A 9,931-nucleotide genomic window follows, 5' to 3' on the forward strand; every position below is an offset into this window, starting at 1 on the left:
TCCCTTGGGCCCCACTCGGCTCAGGCGGGTAGGGTCGCGACCCCTGGCGTCTCCGGGGCGCTGGCAACTGCGGCGGGTGTGGAGCAAGGCGCGGCGGGGACGCTCTGCTCCCTTCTGCCTTCGGAATCGCCCGACGCACGGCTTTCCCACTGAACGAACGCGCTGCGTCGACTCCACATCTCCGGTTGTCCGAAGCTTGGAGCCAGCTCCTCAGTCCTCAGAAAGGCGGACTTGCTCTCTATGGAGATGAGGTGGGGGAGGGGAGAGGAAGGGCAACTCGCAGGTGTCTCTGTGGCGCAATCGGTAAGCGCGTTCGGCTGTTAACCGAAAGGTTGGTGGTTCGAGCCCACCCAGGGACGGGCCTTACCGTTTTAGAGTGTACATTGCTGCAGAAGCCCTCCATTTCTCTTTTGTTCCCCGAGTCTTATGCACAACAAGAGGACGTAAGCCGAGATCATCACTGGTCCTCACAGAAGAGTTCTGGAGGAAAAAACTTGGAATCCAGGATTCTTCATCTCATCGTTATCTTCTGGGTTCCTTTTAGCATAGAAGTTTCTTCCACTGTTTGTTTGTACTAGTATTTATTGAACCCTTTCCATATAACTTTGAAATTAATTTGGTCCTATGCTTTATTTTTTTAACAAATAAAACATCATTCGTGTGCACATGTCTATAGGGTAGAGTTCTGGAAGAGCAACTGCTCTATTATAGTAGTTACATGGTTTTGTATATGGTTCCATTCTCTCACCTTCGTTGGCTTATTAGCTATAACTCTTTCTTTTGCTATTTTAGCGACTGCTTTAGGCTTTACAGCGTACATCGGTAACTTACCACAGCCTGCCTGCTAGCGATGCCACACCTCTTCACATTTCTCCCCTGCTGGCCTTTATGCTATTGTCCTACATTTTACTTTGCATATGTTATAAACCCCACAATCCATCATTGTTACTTTTCGTTAAACTGTCCCATGTTTTTAAAAAGATTTAAATAGTAATAATAATACCAATAATAAAAATAAATGTTGTATATTTTCCCTGCAGATGCCATTTTTGTTGTCCTTCATCAATTTGTGTACATCCAGATTTCCATCTGGTGTGAGTATCCTTTTTCCTGAAGGACTTCTTTAACATTTCTTGTAGTGTGGGTCTGCTGGTGATGAAGTCCTTCAACATTTGTATGTCTGTAAATTTTTCACCCTTATTTTTCCAAAACTCTTTGGGGGGAAGAAGCATAGAATTCTATGTAAACTTTTTTTTCCCCTCAGGCCTTTAAAGATGTTGCTTCACTATATTCTTATATCCACTGTTTCTGATGAGAAATGATATGATATAATCTTTATTTTTTTCTGTATGCAGCATGTCTTATTCTCCTGGCTTCTTTTGAGATTCCTTCTTTTTCAATGGATTTGAGCAGTTTAATTATAACGTGTTAGGTGTGGTTTTCTTCACGTTCCTTGTGTCAGGGTTCATTTGGTTCCTTGGATCAGTGGGTTTATAATTTTAATTATGATTGGAATGTTTTCTGTCATTGTTTCTTCAAAAATATTTTCTTCCATAAAATTTCACCCCCAGTGTTTTCAGGGACTCCAATTATATCAGGCCTTTTAAAGTTGCCCTACCCTTCACTTATGCATGCTCATTAAAAAATTTTTTTTGACTGTGAATTTCATTTTGGATATTTTAAAATTGATTGTGGCTTTGTGTTCCACAGTCTTTTTTTTCTGCAATGTCTCATCTGTTAATTCTAGCTGGTGAATATGTTATCCCAGACATTATATTTTTCATCTCTGAAGTTTGATTCTCAACTTTTGTATATGTTCTACATCTCTACTTAACTATTTGGACATACGTAACACAGTTATAATAACTATTTTAATATCTTCTCTACTAATTTTAAATTATATCAATTCTGGTTCAGTTTTGATTGATTGATTATTCTCCTCCTTATGGGACATGTTTTCCTGCCTCTTTGCATGGTTGGTATTCTTTGATTGGATGCCAGACCTTGTCAAAGTTTCCCTTTTTGGAAACTGGTTATTTTGGCATTCCTATGAAAATTGAGATTCATTTTGGGGGACAGTTAAGTGACTTGTAATCAGTTTAATGTATATAGATCTTGCTTTTATGATTTCTAGGTAGATCAGTCTAGGACTGAGTGTTCCCACTATTGAGGCAAACTTCCTGAGGGCTCTTGCCAATGGCCGATGAATGATGAGTAGTCCAGTATGGCTGGTGGGATTGAGTAAGATTTTCTGCCCTGTGTGAGCACCAGGCACAGTTCCATGATCGTTTCAGAATTTTCTTTCCTTGGCTTCAGGCAGTTTCTCTGCAAGTAGACCCTGATCAGAACTCTGCTGACTACCTGAGGAAGATCTTTTACATATGTCTGGATTCTCTCTTCCATCTCTCTCATCACTGGATCTTTGTCCTGTGGACTCCAGCTCCCTTGCTCTCCACAGACTCTCAGCTTTATCTCCTCTATCAAGGACCTACTCCTCATGCCCAGCTTGGAATCTCTCTGAAAGCAGTAAGCTGGGCCAATGGTAGGGCTCACCTTGTTTGTTTTTCTCCTTTGTTGCCTGATTTCCAGTGTCTGGAAAACTAGGCTTTCATGTCTTTTTTTCTTTTGCTTTTCTTGGGGGCAGGGGAGAAGGGGAGGGTGAGATTTCAAGCAAGAGGGTAAATATACCATCATTTCAGGCACTCCACATTTGCCAGAAGCTGAAGGCATCTTTTTATATGTTCCTAGTTTGGCTTCAGTAGGAGTTGTGCTTATTTATATTCCAATGTATTATTCCAGATTGATGAAAGACCCTTTTTCTTGCTGTACAACAAGCTTTGTACATCTATCTGATATTCTTAAAAGGGGAGTGGTGCCCTCTGGGCTCAACTTAGCAAGAAATACAACAGAAAGACAATGTGGACATTACCCAGAGACACCCTACTGCATATATGTTCGGCAACTAAACCTCCAAGATGTTTAGAAAGTCTTCCAACAATTGTAATTATTTTCAGTGGCGACCTACATAATCGGGTCCAGAGAAGACTGACTAGAATGATCTGAGATTGCTTCCTGCCAAGTAGCTTATTGATTGGAGGTGGGGAAACCATTGGTCTCAGACATTTGTTCCTCTTCCCTTTCCTTTGTGAATTGCATTTTTGCCTTTGTTGAATGCACGCAATCTAATGACTGTGTGCATCCTATACCAGGGTGAACTAGCATACTGATAACTCAGTATGTAATTCCTTGACAGTGTTTGGCTATTTTTGAAAAAAAATTATCCCATTTGAGACAAATCATTAGAACCAACAGAATCCTACTGCTGATAATGCATCAGGTGCAGACCTGGACACAAAGGGTTATTGGCTCACCTTCCCTTGGTTCTTCTGTTGAATCTCATGAGCATAATTGAGCTCTTTGGCTTTTACACACTAAATATGGTTCTTGGACAATCACTCTCTCTCTCACTCACTCACTCACTCTCTCTCTCTCTCTCTGTTTGTCTTTGTCTGTCTCTCTCTCTCTGTCCCTCATACTCTAGACTGCCCCCAATTTTACCCACTTTTCTCTCCTCCTCTTCTGCTTTCCAGGATCTCTCATTAGAATGCCTTCAATCACCGAGCACATATTATGGGCTTACTAAATGCCAGGCCCTACTCTGGGAGAGATACTGCATAGTGAGCAAACCCAAGGTCCCTGCCTTGCTGAGCCCACATCTGGAGGCATCCAAAAAAAGAAAAAGTGTGGCAGAAGCACAACAGCTTGGCACTGTGTCCTTTCCAGGTGTGTCCTCCCACCCCTCTCCCGGGGCACTAGCAGTGAAAAAGACAAGGAAAGCCTAACAAAGAATGGGAAAAGGGAAAAGAATGCCTTCATGATCTAGAAGGCAGGTAACAAAGAACAACCCCCTACACAAATTTTTAAAAACTAAAAACACTTCAGGAAAACAGCAAGTCTCCAGTGACAGCTCCTTAATTCCTGGAGCATACATTGCTTATGTTTTACACTTCTTAAAAGTGACAATGTTGGCCATGCTCACAAACATCCCTTAAAGTACTGACATTTCCTCTTAACCTGTTACCATATGGCCACTTTATAATCTATAAAAATATGAGGCAAATTACAAAAAAATGGTAGGTGGAATAATTAACAGAGTTACTTCTAGAATTATAAGACTTAATCTCCATCTAAAAGATCTCATATGGTATATTTAATTTACGGCAACACATATTTTTAAATCTTATAAACTTGAATATTTATGGAATTTAAGTTTGCTTATTGGACCAGTAAAAACAATATAGCAAAATTAGGCAGTTCAGTGTCATTAGGATTTTGAAGAGAAAATAAATCCAAGACTTTTACAAAAATAGAACTGGAGTTCTTTGCTACCAATATTTTCTTCATTATTAGAAGAAAATAGCTCTTAGACAGAAATTATTAAACTGGTGAAATGCATAAAAGGAGTCATCTTTAGAAGTATGACATGACAAAAACATTGTCTATGCCATTATATGTCAACTATTAGAATTCTTTAAAAGTGTTTTTGTTTTGTTTTCTTTTTTGTTTTTTTGTTTTTTTACCTAGCACTGAAGACCACAAATTTATCCAGAGCTAAACTCCCCCCGCCTCACCCCAAGTTACATGTCACCAAGAAAGAAAGTTCAAGAACAAAACCCAACCCAAGAATGCCATCCCCTGGGATCCTGGAACTAGAAGCTCAGTGACTACCCCACTTTGAAGAGAGGCACAATGGAATATGTTCTGCAAACCAGGATGCCTCTGTCTGCTTGGACTCAGACTGGACCCTGGACCAGGTCAAGGGCAAGACAAGACTAAGTACCATTATCACAGGGCAGCCACCCCCCTGACAGCACCCATGCAGATAATTCTGGGAAGCTCTTGAGAACTTTCCCTCTCCCTTTAATGTATTTCCCACCAGCTCCACTCAACCTCCCACCACAGGAAAGATCCTTCACCTTTCTGTCAAGTCAGAACCCTTTATGCTCCCTGCAGGACACAGAGAGCCAGGTAAGCGCCAAGGGAAAAATGTTAACTGTGAGATTAGGTACAGAATAGACAATGTTAGTATTTCAAAATTTTTGTATATTTAAAAGGTTTTATGTTTTTGTTTTCTTAATGAGTTTTTCGAAGTTAAGTCCCAGGTTCTCTTTGGATGAAAACTCCATATGTGAGACACTAGGTTTCTGAAATAAAGGAAGAAAAGAGTGGAGGGCAGAAGCCCTGGTGGTTCATCACATCCCCCCCCCCACACACACACATGAAGGGTGCCTGGCAATAGGAACTCTGAGGAGGGTCTTGCATCGCCCTTCTGGCAAACTACCTCTCTTCGGGAAGAGGAAGATTTAGAGCAATTTAGAGCTTTCCTGACCTGGAATCGAATCCAGACCGCAGCAGTAAAACGCCAAATTGTAGCTAGCAGGCAACCAGACATAACAAACCTCCATAATTTGGCTTCTCCAGTTGAAAACTGTAAGAGTGAGGTTAGAGTTTTGAGAATGGCAGAGCAGAAAAGGAGGCGATTGCCAGCGGCCCGCGGCTGAAGGCAGCTGTGCAAGGCTCCCAGCACTTGCCCTGCTGCTCAACACCTTTCACCTCTCCTGTCCTGGGCGACGCTTTGGGCTCTGGGGCCAGGCCGCAAGGTAACTGGCTGGGTTCCATCCTGGTCTAGCTTTAGCGCTGTGTGCGGCAGAGCCAAGGTCACGCTCTCTTTCTGAACCTCGGTTTCCTCATGAGTCAGGTGCCCACTTGGCTCTCAGCGGCTGATGAACGATTCCGTCTACTTCCTGATCTCTGACCTCACTACAGGGGCTCTCCTGATAATGGCACGTGCAACGACTCCTTCACGTGCCCCTACCTGCTGCAATTCTGGAGCCTGAAATTCGTCTACGTGTCTTTGGGTCGAGCACCCGGTGCGGAGTTGGGTCGGTCTCTTTCGTTCTGTCACGCAAATCAGCGTGTTCCGCAAGTGTGCTGAGGTGGGGTAAGCAAGTGAGCTTCACCGGGATAAACTTCTTGTTTCCAGAGACAAAATACGTGTCAGCGTGTAGAGGAGATTTAGGCGCCACATGAGAAGGTGAGGGGATTTCCGAATATAAAGATAACCTTAACTTGGCTTTGTCCTGTGCCCTTCGTGGTCTGTCTGTGGCCTTGTCTTCAAAGTGACACAGAGCAGACAAAGGAGGGATGGTTCCTAGTGCTGAGTAGGCTTTCAGGCAATAAGGGAACTCCTCCTGTATTTCGGGGGGATAAAATACAGCTGCACGCGTTACCTCAACCCATCCCACTCGCCCACTTTTTCGGTTTTTCAACGTGAACGTCAGTTTCAGAAAAGGAATCACATGTTTCCGCCTGGTTTCGAACCAGGGACCTTTCGCGTGTTAGGCGAACGTGATAACCACTACACCACGGAAACAGCTCCTGCTCACCTGCCTAACGACACATCCAAGAACTGTATCTCTTACCACGACTGGCCACAAATATTTTCGAAAGGAAAGGACCCTGGCAGCACAGGCGAGCCCTCAGGTAAGGAGACTGCAGCTCCCGAGAGGCCCTAGTTTAGTTCCTCGCCTCCCCCGAAGCGAGGTCCCTGGGGCCCCCACAGCTTCACTTCCCGATCCCGCATCCAACACACAGAGAGTGCAGGGGTCGCCCCCGCGGACTCTCCAGCTCCCGGAAGCCCCAGGAGCCGGGGGTTAGGTGAGCCTGAGCCCCAGGCGAGCTCGCATCCCAGCAGCGTGGACACCGCCCCTCCAAGGCTGCGGACCCGCGCCTCGGTGGCCCTTTTCACGGCGCAGGCGGTCAGTGCTCTGGGCTCTCGGAAATGATCGATGCTTCGAATCCACCTGGGAACCATAGGACCCGCCCTCCCCTCCCTCCCCTCCCTCGCCCCTCCCTCCCTTCCCTCCACCATCGCTGCCTCCCCTCCCTTCCCTCTGCTCTGTTGCACCTGACCCGCGCGCTCCTTCCTCGAAAGCCCTTTCGTAGCAGCCCTTCTGCGTCTCCCAGCAAAGGGGCTTTCTCAGGTTCCTGGCGCTGTGGCTTATTCTAGTCGTCTAGTTGAAGTCCTGTACTTTAATCACACTTTCACGTTTAGCAGGAAGCCTAGCAAAGGCTGACGTCTCAGGTCATTTGGCTGTTGGAAAAACCTCGAACATCAACGCAGGCCGAGCCGCGCTTCCCGGCCTGTATTGACTTCGTTTGAAGACCAGGCCCAGCAGAAAGCCGCGGAGGACGCAGGCGCGGTCCACGCCCATCTCACGGTTGTTCATTCCTCACTCATCGTACTTGACATTCTTCTTGAGGAACAGTTTTGTTTTACCTTTTACAATGTCTGAAACGTCTTTTATTTGCCTTTTACAATTTTCCAGTTCAACAGGTCATGGAGAGCGAATTTTAACCTAGGAAGACAAAGAGGTAAAGGCGGTTTTCCCAGAAAGCCGGTGCCTGCAGGGGGTTTCGTGTTCACCTCACAGCACACGGCCAGCAGGCAGACGACTTTCCTTTTGCTGAAAGAGTTTAATGCAACGTTGTCTGTCTGTGTGTCTGTGTCTCCCTGTCTGGTTTCCTTTAAAAGTAAAGCTTTACAAGTTTGGGGAAGCATGTGCCATTTTCTCCAGAGGTTACTTTTCTTCTTTCTTAATGTGGCGGTCACCGCGTTTCCTTCACACGTGAGGTTCAAGTGCTCCGACCCCGAGGAAGGCGCGGGCAGCTTGCGCACTGACCCCCAAGCCGCGGGGCTCTGCCTTGTTCCACGTCGACTCCAAGTGTCGTCGAGGGTGCTACCGGACTGCAGCATCCTCGCCAGCGCTGGAGGGCTGAGTCCCCAAAGAGGCGGACTTGAAAATAGCTTTAGATCAGGACATTTCATGAGATTTCCCCCCTTTCCGCTCCCCTCCAGGTTCCAGTTTTCACCTCCCACGCGCAGCCAGAGGAACGGATTTGCCGTCTTTCGGTCACGTCCGGCGCGCTGCCATCCCACGTGGACAGGACGAGGGGGCGGTCGTCCTTTCCCCGACAGGGACCGAGGGACCACAAACACACACCCGCGCCGCTGGGGCCCGCAAACCCGATCAGGCGGCCCCTGGAGCCTCCCTGCAGCCGCAAGGGAAGGCGCGGGGCTCCAGAGCTGGCGAGAGGAGCGCGCTGAGGGCACCTGGCCCCGCCCCTGGCCTCGAGGACGGGCCCGGAAGAGGGACGCAGCCCAGGAAAAAGCGCAAGGGTCGCCCAACGCCCCCATCCGAGGTTCAGGGTGAGGGAGCCGAGCGTTACACTGATTTCCCCGCCTTTATCAGGAGAGTCGTTTGCCCAAGTCCACAGTCGCGAAAAGGAGGGACTGTGTAGACCAAAGTCCACCTGGACCTAGAAGCAAACACCAAGTCCTAAGTAATTGCATGTGGGGTCTGAGGAAAAGGCTACGTCAGAGACAACTCTTGGTCGAAGCCTTAGGACCTGGAGTTGGCGTCATCTAAGGCGGGAGAACGGCAGTTGTCGCAGGTAGTGAGGGGAAGACCCTGAATGCAGGTCTGGGCGCGCAGCCTTGTTTGAAAGCGTTTTCCGTCCAGCCGTCCCCGATCCTGCATCCGCTGGGAGTCTTTTATGGTGTTGGGGATCCCGGGGTGTCACCCCGCGCGCCTCCCCTCCTGTCTCTACAGCCCCTGCCCCGGCGGCCTGCTCTCCCCACGCGGTCGCCTGGCAAAGGCGCGGCTCCAGGGCAGTTCTGAGGTGCGGCCCAGACGGGGCAACTCGCTCGGGACTTGCGGCCCCTGCGGGCCTCGCGGGCGCGTCCACTGTCCCGCAGAGCGCTCGGCCTTTCGTGTGTGGGCTCCTGTTTTGGAGAAAGCAGGGAGGGAACGTTCTTCGGGTACAGTTCCTTGGAGGGAGGTGCGGCACTAAGAACAGGAGGGCGGGAGATAGCACACACTCATTGTAGGCTTCCTACTATCACTTAACAAAGGGCTTGCATACAACTGCTTGGTGGTCTCTTGGCTAGAATTCGGCACTTTCACCGCTGCTGTCCTGGTTCGATCCCAGTGAGGGAAGTTTTTGTTTTAGTGTGTGTGGCATCTCCGCACTCAGCAATCTTCACTTCCTCCTTACAAGTGTTATGTGCCCCAAGGTGCAGATACAGTAGATCTCTGCATTGAATCCTTAAGTCAGTGAGGTCTGGACCCATGGTCCAAGGCATCTCCCAGGCTGGGAGAAGGGAGATGTGATGAACAGCCTTGGTAGCCCCTCGCAGGATTCCTATCATCACTTACAAACACAGAGTGCACAGCTCCCTGGTGGTCTAGTGTCTAGGATTCGGCGCTTTTATTGCCGTGGCCCGGGTTCGATTCCCAGTCAGAAAAGCTTTTTTGAATTGTCACACTCAGCTGCCTTTACTTCTTCCGCAGAAGTGTGCTGTGCCCCAACGTCCGGATGCAGTAAAGTCTCTGCACAGAATCCTGAGGCCATTGAGGTCTGTCCCCAGTGTCCAAGGCATCTCCCACGCGGGGAGAGGGGGAGATGTGACAAGCAGCCTGGGCACTTCCTCCCCTCCACTCCTCCCATCATCTCAGATACCTACAGCCTCACTTTCAGTGTCCATCTAAAGAGAACTTGGGACTTGAGTACCAATTACTCTTAAAACAAACAAAAAAACCTACTTTGAAACCTCCAAAAATTTGCAAGAATAGTAACAGCATATGTTCTTCACCTAAATGCACCATTTAACATTTCCTCACATTTGCTTTCTAACTCTCTCTCCATGTACATGACTTGCTACACCATTTGAGAGTAACTTGCAGACATCTCAACTCAAGATCACTGTTTGGGCCTCTGTTGCTCCCTTCCTTTGTCTCTCTCAAAACCAGCTTCTGAGGTACCTGTCCTCCAATGCCAAGGGAAGATTTTGTCCTGGCAAGCAGGCCCC

General features: G+C 47.7%; 2 non-coding genes across 2 annotated transcripts; one reads left to right on the forward strand and one right to left on the reverse strand.

The window, feature by feature from the left end:
• The first annotated feature begins 285 nt into the window (after positions 1-285).
• Positions 286-359, forward strand: TRNAN-GUU (transfer RNA asparagine (anticodon GUU)). Its single transcript has one exon. It is a non-coding gene; the product is annotated as a tRNA-Asn (tRNA).
• Positions 360-6,360: 6,001 nt separating this feature from the next.
• Positions 6,361-6,433, reverse strand: TRNAV-AAC (transfer RNA valine (anticodon AAC)). Its single transcript has one exon. It is a non-coding gene; the product is annotated as a tRNA-Val (tRNA).
• Between the last annotated feature and the right edge of the window lie 3,498 nt (positions 6,434-9,931).

The sequence above is a fragment of the Kogia breviceps genome, chromosome 1, assembly GCF_026419965.1.
Source record: "Kogia breviceps isolate mKogBre1 chromosome 1, mKogBre1 haplotype 1, whole genome shotgun sequence".
Lineage (NCBI taxonomy): Eukaryota > Metazoa > Chordata > Mammalia > Artiodactyla > Physeteridae > Kogia > Kogia breviceps.